This window comes from Pinus tabuliformis, chromosome 9, assembly GCF_031772625.1.
Source record: "Pinus tabuliformis cultivar Carrire ecotype Pingquan chromosome 9, CPIR1, whole genome shotgun sequence".
Lineage (NCBI taxonomy): Eukaryota > Viridiplantae > Streptophyta > Pinopsida > Pinales > Pinaceae > Pinus > Pinus tabuliformis.
Window position 1 is genome coordinate 1,842,298,126 of NC_142307.1, and position 18,641 is coordinate 1,842,316,766.

General features: G+C 38.0%; 1 protein-coding gene across 6 annotated transcripts in view; it reads right to left on the reverse strand.

Annotated features, from left to right (window-relative positions):
• The window catches only part of LOC149156186 (uncharacterized), a 234,545-nt gene that overhangs the window by 82,794 nt on the left and 133,110 nt on the right, over window positions 1-18,641 (reverse strand). The gene's annotated exons all lie outside the window — the stretch shown is intronic.

Below are 18,641 nucleotides of genomic sequence, written 5' to 3' on the forward strand. Positions count from 1 at the left end.
TCTTGTCACAACTGCTAAGGATCTCGATTGTCCTAGAAAAGTTTGTAGTATGCCTCAGAATCTTCGATTTTCCTCTTGGTTGGACGTAATGCCTTCCCACTGAATTTTCCTCCACGGACGCTTCGACTTGGACATATCTTAGCCCAGAGATAATTCGAATTTTGTCCTACCTTAGAAATTTAGATCGATCTACCTCAGGGTCACCAAAGAGTTTGACTGCTTCCTTAGATGTGTAGTTTTCTATGGCCAAAGCAATGAAACAAGGATAAAGAGATGAGAAGAGATTTATCAACTAGGGTGGAATCTTTCATCACCAAAATTGATAGGCGGAAAGGGGTCTTAAAACCCTCAGAGCCTCAAGCTCAAGGTAAAACAAAGATAATTGATCCAATCCAAACCTAATCCAAATGAATTCAACCCTCTTGTATTTATAGATTTCCTAGAGGAGATTCTCTCCTTAATTGATTCAGTAAAATTCACATGAAACCCCAACTTTGGGTTTCTTTGCCTAGCGACCACAAAACCTGCCCAAACATCGGGTATTTTGGGTTTTTCCTCTTTATCAAGGACTATAGCCTACCGGGATCGATAGGCTACTTCGTCTTTTCAGTGATTAATTTATTAGGAACATTACAAATTCCTAAAGTAAGAGGATGAAAATGAAAGATAAAAGGGTAGTGTTACAATGTTTGAGAGTGGTTCCAATTGTTGAAGTTCTTGCTAGCTTCGGAATGTCTTTTACATGAGCTTGGTGTCTTAGCATGTAGAAGATGGTTAATTGCCTAAAAAATTAGCAAATTAAAATGCTTTGCACGTCATAAGTTCGATCACTTTGTCGGACAATGTCCAAACAGGGGGAAGGTAAAGGGAAAGACATTTATGGCAGCCATAGCATAGATGGATGAGTTGGCCAATAAGTTCAAGAGGAACTTTGCCTTGGTGTCATGTCGTTCTGGCAGCGTTACGAGAGGGGTGTGGTTTGTGGACAGTGGAGCATGACAGGATCTCATGATATTTTCACTAACATGGCCAAAAAGCCTAGAGACCCACATGTGGAGCTTGAAAACAACACCAAGTATGCAGTAGAGAGCATTGGCAGCATTGAGTTTTTGATGAACTTGGGGAGTATCATGGAGGTGAACCAAGTGATGTTTGTACTAGGGTTGGAAAAGATTTTCCTTTCAGTTTTGGCCATGAAGGACAGAGGACTAGAGGTCAACATCAAAGTTCAAGGGAGGTGAAGTAGCTATTGGGCCGAAAGGAGTTGATACCAACAAGAGGCGAGTAATTGGGAGCAGGGTGATCAACCTATATATGTTGTACATGAGAGTGATAGCCAAAGTGAGTTTTGGCACGAGAGGATGGGGCACCTACACTACAAGGATCTTCCTATGTTACAAAGGATGGTTACAAGTTTTCCAAAGATCAAGATGGTGCAGGAGGGAGTGTACAAAGGGTGTGTGATTGGCAAGCATGCCAAAGCAGCGTTTCCTCACAATGAGACCAGGTCCAAGGGGCTATTGGACTTGTTTCATTCAAATATATATGTTAGAAAAGGCTAAGGAGGTAGAGAACTAGAAAAGTTGGGTGATCTCGATATCTGACATCCACATGTTTTGTTGTGCACAATCTATTGTCACCACCTGGGCATTCGGAATTTGTTATGTCCAACAAACGGGAGATAGCAAGATTTTTCAAGTGACAAAGTTCAACATTGGAATATGTCAAGTGCAGAAGACCAAAATCTGGAAAAACCATATAAATGGATTTTTACAAAAAGCCAGATGGAGAAACTTGTAGATGGTGGAACCCTACATAGGAGGAACCTTGATGTCAAAGCTACAAGAGATTCAGAATTCCAAGAAATTTTATAATGCTAACCGTTCTAAAAAACCAGGATCAGCATGCCAGCGCAGTAGATCATGTGGAAGTCATGTGGAGACCACGTGGGCACCCACAAACCCTATGGGTAGGTGGGTGTTAACATGGCACAATGATGTGTTTGGGTTATGTGGTGTTTTGATGTGGCACTATATAATAAAGGAGTTGATATGGCGACTAATGTGGTGCCACATGGCATAGATGACATGGAATCTGAAAATCTAAAGTTTTGTGAAATGGGGATTTTTGGCTTTTTCTAGATCCAAATGAATCTGGAAAAGTTATAACCCTAGATATCTATATGAGTGGCAAAATTGATCTACATGGACCCAAGTTGATGTGGCAAATGTTGACATGGATCAGAGGTGTAGCAATGCTAACATCGAGGCCCATGTGGAAACCCCATGGAAGTGACATGAATGGCGAAAAATCCAGATAACGGAGATCTGAAAATCCAGAATTTTCATTTAAGTGGGACTTTTAGATTTTCCTGAATACGGATGTTGTCTATTGATCATAGTGAGCATCCAAAAGATTCAAAAAAGATGCGGGAGTGTAAGAAAAAGAAATCTTTGATCAAATGGTTCTGAAAGACTGGAAATTCTTATAACAAGGATTTATGGAAAATCCTAGATCCAAATGTGAGCAGTAACCAAACATGTCTGTTTGCGGATGTGCCCTATGTAGTGGTAACACGTGGGAGAGCGACTACCATGTATTAGCTGACATTGCATTGTACGTTGGAGACACATGGGAAAAAGGACTACCACATGTCAATGGTATGGCTGTTGATGTGGCACTAACAAGGGAAAATCATCATATGAGCATAACATTATGTCCAAAGCTTGGAATTTGATGAAATTTATATCATTGGAAACCTCTTGACGAGCTGAAGACAATGGTGATCTTAAAAAAGGAGTTTTAAGGCAATTGAAAGAAGAGGAATTTTGCTACCCCGCATCCATAAAGTAATATTGGAGGTTGGGTATAGACACATAATTTCCTTGAAAGGCCTTGAGGGCATAGGGTGTTGTTACACACAAGAGGAGAAGCAACCTGACAAATACCTAGAGTAGGTTTCTAACCCTTCTTTGTTGTTTTTTGTATGCTCCTCTTGCCCTGATCCCAAGTAGCTTGCTACAATTTAGATTAGATAAGGTCTAATTTAGTTCACAACTAGTTAATGGTTTTCACCCACGTAGGAGGATATAAAATCTAGATGCCTTCCCAGCTTGCTTGAATACCAAAAGAAATCGAGTTAATCAACCTAATGCTTCTTTGCTTGTTCACATTAGGTTAAAGGGTCAGCTAGGTTGCACATTCTCTCTTTTTAGTTCTACGCTTTCGTTTTTGTAGGTTAAAACAAAATGAGGTAAATAAACCAGCATCACCTTTTTCTATTTTAGTCATTTGTTAGTTAACCAACCATTATTGTTAATAACCTTAACCCAACTATATACAAAACCTAATAACCAATGACATGTACATTAAAAAAGATTAAACCTTTAATCAACTTAGTGGCCTACCCTTCTTCCCCTCTCCTAATTTTCCTATTTTTCTGTAAATTAGGGTGGCAATTCCAAGTCCCTTCCAAGCACATTAACTTGGCCCTTCCACCCTATGATAGTGTGTTACCTCACACTAATTATCATGCTACAATGACGACTTGGTACACAAATTTGCTTAAACTTTCTAACCAAATTAGGAGTTGTTTTCTAAAGTAATTATTCAAGAATCTAACACCAATGCCATCTAAATTGTAGTCACTCAATTATACTCTCTAAGCAAAGGAGAAAGAGAACAAGCTCACAATTCAATTATTACCTGAATAAATGATTACCATGTGCAAGTGTGTGATCAAGGTCACCACACCCTTCATGACTCCTTAGCTTTGGCGAATCAAAAGTATTAAATTTGAAAATATTGAACTTTGTTAGGCTACCAACCTTGACCCTTTGAACACCTACGGAAATTAACATTCAAAATTTCTACATGCATTCATCAAGTGCCCAATTTCAACAACATGCACCACATGAAGTATGTACTATGAATCAACAAGGATGGCCATTATAAAAACATTGTTAGTGGTGGGGTTTTGTCATCATTGCCATCTTCTAAGGGCTTGTCATTAGAATCATTTGATCATTTAATGAAATATTCAAGTTGTTAATTTCCTGGGATAGGATAGTGATTGATGTTGTGGCTCCATGGTGTAAGTCACTCCAAGTTTTATCACAGTAGTCATGTTTTTGGCTTCTACTTAGACATCATTTCATCTTTACAATCCCACTACAGTGTCTTATCATCAAAAATAGACTATAGTTAATGCTTTAAGTTCTATTATTTCGTTCAAGCTTCTTTCTCATTTTAAAATGATTCTTCAAATTGCTTCCACAGATTTTGTCAATCTTCATTTGCGATTAGTTGAGAAACAACAACCACTTCAACTTCAACGGTTCAACCCCTAGTCTATTATAGTTTTTTGTTTAGTCATCTTCAACATAGTTATCAAGATTTTCAGCCTTGCATCCTCCTGTTCTAGCCACTTGCCAAATATACATTCTCCTCTTGTTCAAATTCCTTCCATTTCATCAAATTCCAAGATGACATGATTACAATGTTGTGCAACTCAAACTCAACACCTTGGGGCTTGACAAAACTTGGAGATCAATCTTATCCAATGCGATACATATCCTTCTTGTTAAAGATTGTAGTAAATGAAGACCAACTTCTCGAGTCACTCGTGCTTCAACCTATTGCGCTTCTTAGAGTGGATGTGCTCAAATACTAACCAATTGCACTCACATCCTGAAGCACTACAAACTTAATTCAAAATCTAATGGCAAATTCTAGTCGCTCTAGTGTCATGCTATAATCTATTCACTAATGAGTCATTGCAAAATAGCAAAGATTGCATATTTTCCAATGCAAAACTTGATAATAATAAAAGACTACAAATTTATAATATAAGAATTTACAAATAAAACCTTCACATCATTTTATTGTCCCTTGATCATTTAGCTGAACTAAATCAAAAGATCTCAATTAAATCTTTTGTACAAATCTCACTACATATTTATATTGCCTTCAATTGTTGGATCCAAAACATCATTTCAATGTAGATCATCACACCTCTCATCACCTCAAGATCTCTTTGAATGTTAGACTTATGTTTATAAAATACATCAACATCGAGACATTCTAGTATTGCATGCAACAATGAATGTAGTTGCCTATTCCACCTAGTATCAAAAATTATCCATAAGGGATCATGTTTAGCTCCATCCCTCAACCCTGTCCAAACCCTAAAAAATGTATCACATTTGTTGATTATCTCCATCCATGATCCTGAACACTTTCACAAAAGGCTCAGTGATGCTAACAACCTTAGTGACAATATCCCATAAATCATCTCTAAAAATTGACCCTAAAAAAACCACTACCTCTAATTTTGTATGGTCATTACACTATAGCCATTTTTACAAACAAACATCCATCTCAATGTTTGTTTCTCATTCAAAAGACTTTGGAATGAAAAATAAATAAATAAATTGATGCAAAGAGAGTGACAATGACACAAATGAGTTCACCTAGGGTGAGCTCTCTCATAAGGCTCAACCCCCAAAGATGGCTATATATGTACTCAGTTATTCTTTTTCATTCATTTACAAATTAAAATATTCCACACCTAAACCAACTTACCTATGTCCTCTCAAATCAGATCTATATCATATGCAACAATTTGGGTCCAAAAACTGGTAGGCCATATTTCTTCCATAGCAATTTTGCAATTGCCACATAATTTGCAATGTTGTGTGTCATCGTTTGGATGACATGTTTGACCCCAACTTTTGTTGATGATATGGTAGCAGATAGGTACTTCTGCATAGACTAGGTATGAAGCATGTAGAAGTAGCCCAAGACTCTCTAAGTACTTGCTCATGTTGAGTAAGTGACTTTTATGATTTCTTTCCTAAGTTTAGCTTAGGAAAAGCATATCAATTAATTAATTAATTAATGTTGGTTGTTGGGCTAAGGTTTTCTAAAGAAAAGTGATTTAATCACTTTAGAGAATTAGATCTAATTTCTATCGTTGATTGAAGTGGGCTAGAATATAATCCTAGCCATCGATCACTTTGGAGATTAAGGGTTAGGGTTCTAGCTCAATGACAATTATAAAAATATCCTAAGGGAGCAGAAAAAAACATTGAATCATTGAGATAGTGATTTTCTCAAGTGGAGAGTGAGAGACTCTAGGTTAAAGAGAAGGAAAAGTTGCAGAAAGGAAATTTCGGTGAGAGAAACTTGAAGAGGACTAGATATTGCATATAGAAGGTCATATTTGCGAAGGAAGCCAAAACTCAGGTTGAAGGCTCGTGCGGGGAGTCATACGGCCTAGGTGAAGGGCAAGATTTCCTTTCAATGCGAGGGTCGTACAAGGCTAGGAAAGAGGAGGCCAAATTGTAGGGTTGACAAGCTGATTTCAAGCGTAGAGTTTTTCACAGGGCCAAAACTTCGAGGGGGCCGAGATTTCTAAGCTCCATTTTGCTATATAACTTGTGTATTTCTCTATGGGCGATTCTCCCTATAAAGAGAGCCCTTTGTTTTCCTAAGCAAATTAATGAAGGAAATATTTGGAGGGTAAAATTTATGTTGTGTTTGTGATTGATTTTTTACTTATGCTTCTGCTGCAAATTGTAATTATTAAAATACCAATGTATTTTTATTCAGCAATTGAGAAAATTAATTAACTTGGTTAAAAAATTTCTAGTATAAATATTGTTGGGAATATTAAATCAGACCTAGTGTTTGAATTCAAGAACTTCTTCAACAATCTTTGCAAACAGTGAATATAACAGATTTGCATCTTTGACATGTGATCAGGCAATAATGGATTTTAGGTGTTGAGTAAAGTATTACTAGGTTTGGTCTTCATAAATATGAAATGTACTTTTGATTCTTGTATTTTGTAAAAGAAAGAAAAATGATTATTATTATTATTGAGCTTGGGTTTCTTGCCCATGAAATTTGTTTTATAGGTCAAGCACTAATTGAAAGTGCTTCTAGGATTGTCCTACGTCAAGAAGTCAAATAGTGACATTGTCATAATATGAAGACCCCATCGGGCATCTTGTAAATTGTAAAAAGAATTATTTTTGTATTTTACTGAGCCCTCCAAGACCAAGTCAGTCTGCCAGCCTGTCAAGTCGGCCTAAACACTAGAACTCATACCATTGGGATTCGAAGTAAAGAATAGAGGAACTCATGTTTGCAGATTGAAGAAGGCACTTTATGGCCTCAAGCAAGCTCCTAGGGCATGGTATGCTAGAATAGATGCGAACTTGCAAAGGTTGGGTTTTAGGAAAAGCACAGCAGATCCCAATCTTTACATCAAAGTAGAGAATGATGAACCTGTCATCATTCTTCTATATGTAGATGATCTTCTAATAACTGGTGTTGAAGAAAGAATTCAAGAATGTAAGAAATTGTTGGCAGCAGAATTCGATATGAAGGATCTAGGACTTATGCGTTATTATCTAGGACTAGAAGTCTGGCAGGAACCGAATGAAGTCTACCTGGGACAAGGAAAGTATGTGATTGAGTTATTGAAAAGGTTTGATATGATGGAATGCAAACCCATGACAACTCTGATGATCACAAACTTGAAAATGTTAAGGAATTCTGAATCTAGTCCAGTGGATCCTACTAAGTACAGACAATTGATTGGTTCCCTGATGTATCTGGTGAATACTCGGCCAGACATATGTTTTGCAGTGAATGTTCTCAGTCAATTTCAAATAGAGCCTAGACATGATCATTGGATAGCTGCCAAGCATATACTGAGATATCTGCAGGGAACCGTCCACTACTGCCTGAAGTACGAAAAACGAAAAGATATTCTTCTAGAAGGATTTACTGACTCTGATTGGGGAGGCAGCGAGAAGGATGGAAGAAGCACTACAGGAGGATGTTTTAGGCTGGTATCCTCCATGGTCTCTTGGATGAGCAAAAAGCAAGAGACAGTGGCTTTGAGTAGTGTTGAGGCCGAGTACATTGCAGCCTATGAAGTAAGCAGGGAAGCGGTCTGGTTAAGAAAAATGTTATCTAATCTGTTTGCAGCACCGTTGGACCTTACCTTAACACATTATGTTAAGACCAGTTGTATAAGACTATCTGAGGACTCGGTATTTCATGGAAAAACGAAGCACATAAACAATAAGTACCACTACATTCAAAAGCTAGTACAAGATGGTGTGTTGAAGCTGGAGTATATCCCCACCGATGATCAAACTACTGATATTTTGACAAAATCTCTTCCCAATAAGAAGGTTGTGTATTTTAGAAACAAGCTTGGATTGGCTAACATTTCTTCCCTAGTTGAGCGGGAGAGATAGACACATCATTCTTGTCTTCATTTTGGAAGAAAGAATGGAGGATTGAGTAATCATCTGGCATCCGATACTCTTTGAGGATGTGGTAGGGAATCCAAGATAAGAGTAGGCAAGAGGACCGATATATTTTTAGGGCTGGGGACCCAAGATAAGAATAGTCCTAGAAGGTCATACTCGGTGAACACCTGAGTGGGTATGTACCTTGAGAGACAATGATGAAGGTGTCTATAATCATTGGTCTCGCCAACATTGTGCTCTGATCTATTGAGAGATAGAGTTGTTAGTCTAGGCCTTGCTATGTGACAATGTTGGTTATAATGATGCTATACAGATGGATTGCTAGTCCGACTCTTCTTATGAGATATCTTCAGTATTGAGAACAGCCATGTACCATTTATGAATACCTCCCTAGTTAAGAGGGACTATTGAAGAAAGTATAACTAGGTTCGGTCTTCATAAATATGAAATGTACTTTTGATTCTTGTATTTTGTTAAAGAAAAAAAATTGATTATTATTATTATTGAGCTTGGGTTTCTTGCCCAAGAAATTTGTTTTATAGGTCAATTACTAATTGAAAGTGCTTCTAGGATTGTCCTAGGTCAAGAAGTCAAATAGGGACATTGTCATAATATGAAAACCCCATCGAGCATCTTGTAAATTGTAAAAAGAATTATTTTTGTATTTTACTGAGCCCTCCAAGACCAAGTTGGCCTACCAACCTGTCAAGTCGGCCTAGAAGCTGGAACTCGTACCCTGGGAAGCCTATATATAGGAGGCAGTTCAACCTCATTTGGACACAATCAATCCTCTCTCTCTCAAGCAAAGGAAGAAGCAGAAAAGGATAGCGAAGAAGGTAGAAGAAGAAGAAGTGTTTTGGGTCTCTCTCCCTTTCTTTCTCTCCACATGTGCGAAGGAGGAGGTTGAAATTATGCAGCTTTTCGCTAGGGTTTCTGCAGTCAAGCTAGGGTTTCCTTGTGAGGGTTTGATCTGATGAAAAAGGGTTGAAAGAAGGGCCAACAAAGTCCCCTTCTAGATCCAGAAGTCAAATTAGGTCAAGCGAGGTAGCTGGAGGCAAAGAAGAAGCAGTTCTTGTCCACATGTGCGAAGTAGCAGCTGTTGTCGAGGGGCGAAGTTGCAGATCTGCAGTTAGGGCCGAAAATCTATGGCTGGAGGTCAAAGAAGTGTTGCCGAAAGAGATTTTGTTGGGTTTGAAGGCAGTAAAGCAAGCACACTATTAAGAAGTTGATCTTGGTCTTGGAAGGGCTTCAATGTTGGTCAAAGGTCTTAGTATTCGTCAATAAAGAATCTATAAGAAGAGATTGAAGGGTTTTCCTCTCAGGAGGAGAGGTCTTGCCCTAGCTTGGAGCCTACATCCTTTGTACTTGTATCTTGTTGATCTTCTTGTTTTGGTAGTTGTTTGATGATTGAAGAACACACAATAATAAGTAAAAAGACATCACAAGCAGTTATCATAGTTAGAAGAATCATTAATGTTATCTTGCCCTAGATTCTTCAACATTAGGAACACGATTCCTTTAGGGTATGTTACAAAGAAATATATCATCTTTTATTCCTTGAATTTGTCTACCCATTTGACATAATGGTGCAACCTGTTCTCCCACAAACTTGTAGCTCTAGCCCCGAGGGTTAGCTCAATTGGTTGGGTCTCTGTTGTTAAAGCACCTTTGTTATTGAGAGGTCACTAGTTCAATTCTCTCAACATTCTTAGGGTCACACTCTGTGGTTGAGCCGACAAGAAGTGATCCCTTTGAGTGGATCTATCTAGCACAAATATTTTGTGGGCGTAGCGGTCACCGATATCTGGGATCCATGAACCACAGAATTAATATAACAATTAACAAATAAAATAGAAAATAAAAAAATCCTCATTTAGCTCTTTCTCCCTAAGTGCATTATAAGAGGGAGCTTTGTAACTAAGGCCAACTATTGCGAAAACATCTACCATAGGCTGAGAAAAGAGAGTTCACAATGTTAAACAAAATGTTGTCATGGTAACAAAACCTTGTTGATGTGAGTGGTAGTTTCGGAAGGTGTTCTGCGTAGGCACGGTTGTCTTAGCATGTGGAAGACATTATTTGCCTCTTCTAGTGATTTAAGTCTTCTTTCCTAAGTCCAACTTAGGAAATGTACAATAATTAAAGTAAATTAATTATTGTGGACTATTGAGTTATTTTCCAAGGATAGATAATTTAATTGTTTAAATGACTTAGAAATTATCTCAACCATTGATATCCAAGATGCTTCTAGAAGAGAGATTAGGGTTAGGGATTTAGACTCAATGAAGATTATAAAGGAAGCCTAGTTGAGGAGGTGAAGGCACACGAAGAGCACAAGTTGTGTGGGTGAGTCATTGCAAAGAAAGAGTGATTTTCCCTAGGTGTGAGTGGCTCAGTGGACCAGTGCGCAAAGAAGGAGAAGTGTGAGTGGGTTTGGGCAAATCCAGTATTCGAAAACTAGTTAGGGCAGCTTATTAAATTGTGTTTTCCATACATGACAATTATTTTTTATTATGCTCTTTATTATGTGTGTATTCTTTTAACATCAAATAAATGCCAAACAAACAGAGATAACAACACAAGATGTAGGCATCATGCTAGGGCAAGGGGAAAACCTACAAGAACTTCTCTCCTTATCAACTTCAAATGAGACTTCCTAGACCATGGACTCAAGACCCACACACCGAGACAAGGTCAGCGACCCACCCAAGAGATCTGCTTCTCCAAAAAAGTTTGTTGCTAGCTTCTACACAATTCGCTCATGTGGAAACCCTAATATCATAGAAAATTCGCTCAACAAAGCATATCCAAGGTGAAAGACATCCTCCCACTTCTTCATTGGACTTCTTGCCTTTCTCTCAAGCCTTTTGCACTTCTTTTCTTGCCTCAAATCAAATCAGATGTATGTACTTCGATGTGTGTCTAATGGAGGTCGAATTCCTTCATATATATAGGCATCTTGTGGACACTAGAAGAGCCTTTCTCGGCCAACTTGAAGGGTTGGTCGACCCGATTATTGGTGGACTCTTAGACACTTCTTTACATAAAATATTTTTTTCTTTCTTGATTACATGTGCCCAAAGGGTCTTACACATCATGACTTTGACTTTGACTCAAAATAAAATCCCTAGAGCACTCAATGGGTGCTTTGACCTATTGACCAATGACCCAAGCATGAAATCCATGCTTTAATAAGTCAATTTTCTTTTACAATAAAAATCCTTTTTCTCTTCTTTTGACAATACATTATGACATGACACAAATGACAATTATGAAAACCGAAACTAGTTACAATTTCCAACACTCCCTCTTAACTAGGGAGGTATTCATAATTTTCCAACCAGTACAAGGATAGTACTCCTTTTGAAAATTTCTTCTAAGAAGAGAACCAGATTGATAAGCATCATTCACTACAGCCAGCATTGTCACATTACCCAAGGCCTTAACGGGTACACTCAATCTCTCACAAGATCAAAGCACAATGCTGGGAGGCATTCCATTGGACACCATATCACCTCATCATGGTACATACTCCACCTAGGATACCCGGAGTAATCCTACCATCAGAACATTCTTATCCAAGTCCATGTGACTTAGGATCTTCATCCTAATCCATCACATTACATGACTCTAAGAATGTTTGTCCAAGATGCTTATCCAATCCAACATTCTCCTTATCCATGTCTATGTACTTGACTTAGGACATCAATCCTAATCCATCAAGGTACCTGACACAAGGAGAACCAAACAAGTTATCATTCTCCCTATCCGTGATGCATGCACTAGACTTATGGTTGTTAGTCCTGGTCTAATACATCACACAGGGAAAACCAATGTCCAACCAAAATCCCTCTCAAATAGGGAATTCGTTCCTATTCTCCTTTTAATCAGAGAACAGATCTTGCTCCTATTCAAGGAGACTCCTTTTACTCCCTCTCAAACCTAGAGGAGATTCCAACTTCCTTAGAGAAGTCACAGCCACAAGTCCTCTTGTCTTTCATAGCTTGTATGGCTCCCTCTTTCCTCCGCATCTCGAAACATTCTTCTGGTATCACGGATCATGGAGCCATCTTCTCACGATAGATTCCAGGTCATCCATCTTCCACATCACTTTCATCTTGTCTTTATTAATGAAGGCTTTTCTATTGAACCTTCCCAATCTTCAAGTTGCTCATAGCTTCCTCACGAAAGTGATCTCCCTTCAAGACCTTCAGGTTATCTTCATATTGCTACCTTCCAAATCCAAGATGAACAAATCTTGATCTTTATAGATGTTGTGGTTACCAGATGTTGAGGTTTCCCTCATCATCCATAAAGTTAAACTTGCCCCAACTATCATTATGTACACCTACAACATCTTTCTAGGTTGCACAAACAACATGTTAACAAGATAACCAATAACAAATATCAAACTTACCTCACCATGACAATCTTTCTCATCCTCAACATCTTCATGGTCCATCTCCACAAGAGTTTTCCTTCTTACATCAGAGTGCCCAAGAATCGAACTTAATTACCAAGTTTCTATTTGCTTCCAAAGATCGTACTTGATGTTGATCATTAGTAGATATATATTCTAGTGAGAAAGTTCTTTTATTAGTTACTTCAGGGTCCTTTCAGTTCCCTTCCTCCATCATGCTCATTATTTTCAAGGAGTCACCATCAAGCACAATAGTTGCTTTGCTTCTTCCTCCTTCTCATCTTGCTTTTACCTGCAATTCTTTGATAGCAAGTACAACCAAGCAAAATATACAAGTACAAGTGCATGATAATAGATTTGTCACTCTAGGGTTTCCATGGAATCTTAGAGAGGGAGAACTCCTAGGATTTTCAGATCCAAACCCTAAATCTCTTGATATTTCCTTTTGAAACATCAATCCTAGGATTTGAGTCTCAAATCCAATTCTACCCTTACCAAGATTTACCATTTGCCCTAGACTACCTACAAACCCTAGAAATCAAATGTCAAGGTTTCTATGAGGGAGCAAACATATTACAGTTAGGGTTACTCTCTTAACGAGGATTTCTAAGTATCAACAAGGGTTTTTAATAAATTAATGGCCTTCATCAAAATGAAGACTACAAACCCTAGAAGTCAAGTGCTAGGGTTTCTATCAAATTAGGGTTAGGGTTTCTCACTTGACAAGGGTTTTCTACTTCAAGCATCATCTAGGGTTTTGTAATCCCTAGATTTCAATGATGAAGTCTACAAACCCTATGATCAAGATATACATAGAAAATTCCAACACAATCAAAAACAGACCTTTTATTCAATTATGCAAATGCACATACCTTATGACTACATACCTTAGTCAACCAATATTGCTTGAAGTTGTTGCAAGGCCTTCTCCTTGATTACATTGTCCAAGGTAATTTCACTTCCACAACTGCCACAATCTTCCTACTGATTCCAAGATGCCAAAGCCAAAAGTTGCCTTTCAAGGGTGCTGCAATCTCCAATGATGTCATGATCCTCTACAAGGGCAATCACCAAACCAGGGTGTTATTCAAGGTGATCAACACAAGATAACCTTCCAGCATACTTCAATCTTACATGAGTGTTAATATAGGTATTCTTCCCTCTGGTTAGGGCTTTCTATTTTCACAGTATATCTTTGTAGAATAGACCTATAAGGTCTTCCAGGCTTGCTTCAAGCAAGTCCCAAGAAGCTAGATGCTTCCAACTAGCCAAACAATGATACTATCTAAGAGATGATACCACTATTCTTCTCAATTACAGGTTAGGGTAGGATATAGAAGCTGCTACAGGTTCTCAGATAGGCTCCTTCCTTCACTGTTATAGTCAGAGATGAATACGCTTCTCCTATTGTGATGTACTGCTTCTATCCTTGTCATAGATTGATGTATATATATATATATTTTTGAGTATAGACCTTTAATATGCTTTCCAAAACAAAAATTCTTTAATCCTTTTTGGGTCGGCTTCTCAGTAGTTAAGGTTTGGTCTCCCTATATATATCTGTATAGGTCTGCGATCACTTTTACAGGAAATCTTCAATTATTTTCAGTGGTTGTAACTTTATAACAGGTCTTTCAAAATAGGCCATCAATGCTTCTAAACAACTCGGCCTATGTCCTTTTCTTGCTAGCTGTCTAGTCCTCAAATGATACTTTATTCCTTGATGTGATTACCCACAAAGATACATAGACTTCGGATCTCTGAGATTACACAGAATTTCGGACTTCTGGAGAGATTTCAGATCATAATATCTATGCCTAGGACTTTGATCCTTTCATCAAGGGACTCGGTCTTGAAAGGGCTATTAATCTAGCCTCTCAGTCCTTAGAAACAGTGCTTCTATATTCCTCAAATTTCTTTGTTATCTTTGCATAGCTCTGCAGCCTTATCACAAAGGTAAAGGCTTGAAGGTATGCTCAAAAAAGTGTTCTTTTGGAGCTCGGATTTTTCTCTAGAAACTCGACCTTGAGGAATGATACAAGTAGACTCTTTATCTTTCAAGATGTGATCCTCCTCTAGCTGCCTTTAGACCACTGTCCTTAGCTCTGATACCATGTTGGAAAACTGGTTAGGGCAGCTTATTAAATTGTGTTTTCCATACATGACAGTTATTTGTGATTATGCTCTTTAATATGTGTGTATTCTTTTATCATCAAATAAATGCCAAAAAAACAAAGATAACAAGGACACAAGATGTAGGCATCATGCAAGGGCAAAACCCCTCCAACAGGGGAAAACCCACAAGAACTTCTCTTCTTATCAACTACAAATGAGACTTCCAAGACCATAGACTCAAGACCAACACACCAAGACCAGGCCAGCCACCCAACCAAGAGATCTGCTTCTCCAACAAAGTCTATCGCTAGCTTCTACACAATTCGGTCTTGTGGAAACCCTAATATCACAGATGATCCATCAAGAGATATATCTGTGTCACATGGCATGATTTTCCATGTGTGACATGTCAAGGGTTTCCCAAGGCTTATCAAGGAAGCATCTTGTAAGAATAGTCAAATTGTCACAAGCTCCCCCTAACAATATGCATGGTTTTGGCAGAATCTCATCATCAAAACTTGAAATATCATATCTGCCAAAGATGTACTCATTAGATCAACAACATGAATTGATGTTTTGAGTATTCAAGACACATTCCACGTGATCTCCTTGTGGTTCAGCTTGCTTCCTTCTCCAAACTTGTTTAACCTTCTTTTCATGCTTGGTTGTTATGTTTTTAGCTTGTTTAGGAGCCCAATTCAAGTTACAATCACGAGCCATATGACCAATATTATGACATTTGTAGCATTCAATTTTGTACATAAATGAGGAGGCATAATTTCTTCCTGCAAAGTTGCTTTTGGGAGACTGATGGGGACCATTATATTTGTCCTTGTTGTATGCCCTACATTCCTTTTCCATATGCCCAAAATTTGTACAAGAATAGCAATAACCAAAAAATATACTTTGGTACCTGAAGGATGGAGCTTGCCTTGATGAACTTCTAAAGTCTTTTTGCCTTGAGATCCTTTGATGATATCCATTTCCTCTTGCATTCTTGACACCTTCTGCACACCTTCTTGGAGTAGGGTTTCTTTTAAGTTTATCTTGATTAATCACTTTGCTTTTGTTGGAACTGGGGATGCATTAGGGTTTGCATCATTTTTGCTTGAGGGTTCACCTGCATAACCAAGCCCTAATTTATCAAGGGGGGATCTTTGATGACTTAGGATGTCATCTAGGGTTTGAGAGCTCTTTAGACTCTTATTCAGCAAGTCAACTTCTTTTCTAAGAGAGACAATCTCTCCTTTTAATTTTTCACAATCTTCATCTTTCATACTTAGCTAGTTCTCCATTTCTTCCATTATTCTTGTTGCTTCATGAGTTTCAATTTTTAGAGAGATGATATTTGATTTAAGTAGGAAAATTTCTTCATCCCTTTCTTTTAGTTGACATGCCATAGCCTTTTTCTCTTTCTTTGCTTCATCAAACTGAGCTTTTAGGGTGGTGACTTCTTCTTTATATTGACCAATTTCTGTTTCTAATTTACTCAAGTCCTCATGTCTTTGTTCAAGATGGATTGACAAAATGTCCTCCCTTTTCTTTGCTTTATCCAACTGATTTGTCATGGATATGACTTCTTCATGATGTTTTTTCTTGTTTTGATGCAATTCCTCCTTAAGTTTGTTGAGTTCCTTATCTCTTTCTTGTACTTGAAGCTTGAAGAGGTCAACTTCCTTCCTTGTCTTGTCAAGGTCATGGTTACCATCTTGTGCTTGCCTTTTGAGTTCCTCATTTTCCTTTTTCAAGTTGCTTATTTCTTCTAGGGCAGCTACAAGTTTGTCTTAAGATCTATTTCAACTTCTACTTCAAGAATTTCTTCATCATCATCTTCCTTTATACAATTGGTCCCTTCATTTTTGCTTTCATTTGTCTTCTTTGGTTCATCTTGATGCTCTTTGTCATCATCTTTTGGATCAGAGGTTATGACCAATAATCCTTTAGAGTGAAGATCTTGAAGATTTTCCCAAATCTCTTTTGCTGATGAACATTTCTCCATTTTGACCTTTATAGGATTTGGTAGGCCACTCAAGATAGCTTTAATAGCTATTGCATTATGTTCCTTGGAGTCTTCTTCTTCCTTTGTGCTTCCAGTAACCACTGATTCCCAGACTTCAAAACCTTGAGCCATTAAGAAATTCTTCATTCTTGCCTTCCATATTTCAAAGTTTCCATTGAACAACGGAGCTTTCTCAATTTGATTATCCATTGAGGAGGTGACACCTTCGAATGGTTTGCAAGCCTTCTTCCTTGACTTTGCCATTTGTGTTCTAAGGATCTACCTTCCAACTGTAAGGCTGAGACTGAAGGTACTGGCTCTGATACCAATTGTTGGAAACACTGAGAGGGGGGGTGAATCAATATTTCTTTTACAATTGTTATTTTTATGCCAGTTAAGATCACTTATAACTTGAACACAAAATGAACAGTGATATAAATAATTTTATTAATCAATGATGAGGACTCAAATCCTCTTTTTACAATAAATCAAGTACAACAATAGTTTAGGGCTCCAACCCTAGATAAAGATTCCAATCTTCAATCAACCAGCCTTTGACCTGCGTTGTGCGAAGCTCCAACTCGCACTTCAACGAGGCACCAACCTCTTGGGCTCCAACCCTATCCATTGGTCCAGGCTCCAACCCACTACTTCAATTCTTAAATAATTAGTACAAGATGTTCTTCAAGGCTTCCCAAACACTTCTGCAACAATCCTTGCCAATGTCTTCAACAATGCTGTCAATCAATCTTCAGTAACCCTTCATTCATCAATGACAAAAGGTATCTCCAAAACTCTTCATTTCTACACAGGAAAACTTCTTTAAAGAATATTCCATGAGGCCTTAAAGGTCAACAAACTCCTTGATCCTACAGTGTCTTGAATGGTGCTTCAGGGATGATCACATCTCAACTTCAAAGAACCAATTCATATCTTTGAAACTGCCACAAAAGTATGCTCTAAGTCTTCTCCAAGGATTGTCTCATATATTCTTCAACAATCCTGAAAATGATTTTCAAGATTATTCAAATATGCTTTTTAATAAAAATGACTTCAAGGGTCTTGCAACAGTAGATGTTTCACAAGCTGCTTCACAAGTCTGTTCCAAAAAAATGCTCAGTAATGCTTCAAAGAACTATATCCAAACAAGTTTATTCTTGAAAGGTGATCTGCTATGACATTTTTCACTTCTATACTCCATAGGTCTGAAGGTTAGTCATTGAGGCTTCTCTGTTTAATAGATCAAGATCTGTCCTATTGAAGTGTGAAGTCTGCTCCTGTAGAGACAAAGGATATCTTCTGTCGAATGCCACAAGAAATTACAACAAAGTGTTTTCCATGTTGCCACATGAAGAAACCTTAGTGAAGTTTGTTCAAAGTTGTCACAACCAGACCACAGAGAAGACTGCTATAGGATTCCACGAAGAACCAAAGGAGAATACTTCGCCTCAAAAAAATCAAGGTAAACTCGTCCACTAGGAATATGACAGATTTTTCCTTTGAAGTATGTGATGCTTGGCTTCCCAATCGATGAATAAAACACTGAGAAAAGAGCCTATCAGAACTTGCACAGCTGTCTTCAGGGTAATTCTACAGGTCTGAAAATGTGCTCAGAAGTTACAATACGTCCAACAAACGTCTGCTACAGATTGAGTTTACTGGACCGAGTATGTCATAAAGTTGAGTTACAGAGCCACATGGTTGAGGTAGTGGTCTCTACGAATTTCCTGCAAAATAAATCCACAACCTGGAAATTTCTGGGTATAAAAACAAGTCTAAATTTAGAAACAAAAGTACTCCACTGAAGCTAGTTTAC